Source organism: Carlito syrichta, unplaced genomic scaffold (genome assembly GCF_000164805.1).
Source record: "Carlito syrichta isolate Samal-C Ts95f unplaced genomic scaffold, Tarsius_syrichta-2.0.1 Scaffold147223, whole genome shotgun sequence".
Classification (NCBI taxonomy): Eukaryota; Metazoa; Chordata; class Mammalia; order Primates; family Tarsiidae; genus Carlito; species Carlito syrichta.
Window position 1 is genome coordinate 55,041 of NW_007091319.1, and position 2,539 is coordinate 57,579.

Here is a 2,539-nt window from a genome sequence, read left to right on the forward strand (position 1 = left end):
CAAAAAAAAAAAAAAAAAAAAAGCCAGGTGCAGTGCCTCAAGCCTGCAATCCTAGCACTTTGGGAGGCCAAGGCGAGGAGGTTACCTGAGTCCAGGGGTTTGAGACAAGACTGGGCAACTTGGTGAGATCTCCTCTCTAAAATAAAAAAATTAGCCAGGCATGGTGGCACGTGACTGTAGTTGCAGCTACTTGGAAGGCTGAGGCAGAAGGATCGCCGGACCCAGCATGTTGAAACTGCGGTAGCCGTTAACGTGCCACTGCACTCCAGCTTGGGTGACAGAGTGCGATTTCAACTAAAAAAAAAACCAACCAACCTGTATTTAGAAAGACAGGCGGCGGTGGCCGGCCCTGGCCCTAGGGCCACAGTTTACCCACTGGTTTCAGACTCCACAGTGACCACTGAAAAGGTCATGTCTTAACAGCCCACTATATCAGTGTCCTTATCCAATTCTGTGCAACCAACCAGGCAGCATCACCTGAAGACCTCAGTTTTGGAGCAGGTGACGACAGCACCGACCCTGGCAGAGTACAGGCCTCAGCTTCCTTAGGGGCACAACAAGAGGCCCTGTCACCTCTACCACTAAGCCATGGGGAAACAGAGAGACAAGGAGGTGGACACAGCCGAGGCTCCATCAGAATCTAGGAACAACACCCTGGAGAAGCAGAGGGCACAAGGCACTAGCAGGGCCCCTCCCCACCCAGTCCCATCAGGGAGGCCACGCCAAGCACACTTCTGCTCCGGTGACTCAGGCTGTCCTGACTAGATTAGTGGATGGTCACTGCCACAGTGCCTGGCTAAGATCCTTATGCCACTCCCTCCAGAGGTGGAAAGACCATAGGGTCCACAGCAGGAAGCTGAATTTCACTCAGAAGTCACTGCTTTAGGAAAAGGGGAAGGAGGCCGGCTGCGATGGTTCACACCTATAATCCCAGCACTTTGGGAAGCTGAGGTGGGCGGATTGCCTGAGCCCACATGTTCAAAACCAGCCTGACCAACTTGGCAAGACTTCATCTCTATAATAAAATCAAAATATTAGCCAGGTGTGGTGGTGCATGGCTATGGTTCCAGCTACTTGGAAGGCTGAGGCGAAAGGATCACCTGAGCCCAGCAGGTCAAGGCTGTGGTGGCAGTAAGCGTGCCACTGCACTCCAGTTTGGGCAACTCCAAAAAAAAAAGTAAAGGGGGAAGGAAAAAGGAATCTCCCAACCCAGCCTACCCTCCTCAAGCCACCCCAAGGAAGAGACGAGGCCACTCGCAGCCCTCTGAATTTGGCAGTCACTGCCCACACCAGGAAGAGCAGTGTGAGGGAGCGACCACCCCCAGTGGGCCTCTCAGCTCACAAGCCCCCTACAATTGGCCTACCCTGGAAGGCGGGGCCTGACCCTATATCTCTAGGACAAGCAGAGATTGGGCTCCAAGGGTCAAAGTGCATGTGTGCGCGTGCAAGTACACGCACGCATGCCTCCCCTGCTGGTGGTGGGCTGCACCTGCCCACAGGATCCAGAGGAAAACGTGGCTGCTTTCCCCATCTCCCCTCAGTAAATGCCTCAGGTCAGCTCAGGGGCAGAAGCAGGGGCAAAGCCTCACTGAGCCCAGCGCTGTCATGGGCCACACCTGACCTGCAGGACCTCTAGGTTGCTTCCCACTGCAAGAGCGCTCATCTCTGACAAGTTACCTTTTAATCCAACCTGGGACAAAAGGGCAAAACTCACAAAGGCAGCAATTCCACGCCCACACGGGTTCACAGCCAGGAAAAGCCAGCAGCCTCAGCAGCCGAAACGAGTCCCACCTGCAAGGCTCTGCCAGCCAAGGCTTTACTGCCCTAGCTCTCCTCCTCACAGGGTCCCAGGCTACCCACTGCTTGGGGAAACTGAGTCCCGAAGGGCCCACATGCCAGCTTCCCAGAAGCAGGACATGTAGTCACTGTCATCTCACTCAGCCCCAGCTTCCCTGCCACTGCGGGGCCATCCGGGCACTCCCTTCCCACTTTCACCTGGGCTTTGGTGGCCCTGTCAAGACCTTTCTCTCCCTTGAGACCAGATAACTCCTGGCCCACCCATGGTCATCAGGCTTCAGAGGGATGTAGATCCCACTCTCCAGAGAGTGACACACACCAGGCCACTGAAGCAGCCTGAGACCAGCTCACACCATCCAGATGGTGACTATCCACAAGACAGAAAATGACAAGTGCTGGCAAGGACATGGAGAAACAAGAGCTCTGCAGCCTGCAGGTGGGAAAGTGAGAGGGTGCGGTGCTGTAGAAGTCTGGGGATTCCTCATAAAACCAAACTCAGTCAGGCACAGTAGCTCAAGCCTATAATCCCAGCACTTTGGGAGGTAAGTCAGAAGTTTGAGACCAGCTTGGGCAACATAGTGAGATCTCACTGCTACAAAAAGTAAAAGAAAATTAGGTGGAAGGATCACCTGAGACCAGGAGGTCAAGGCTACGGTGAGCCAGGACCACTGCACCCCAGCATGGGTGACAGAGTAAGAACCTGTCACCAAAAAAAAAAAAAAAAAAATCAAGCCGGGCTTGG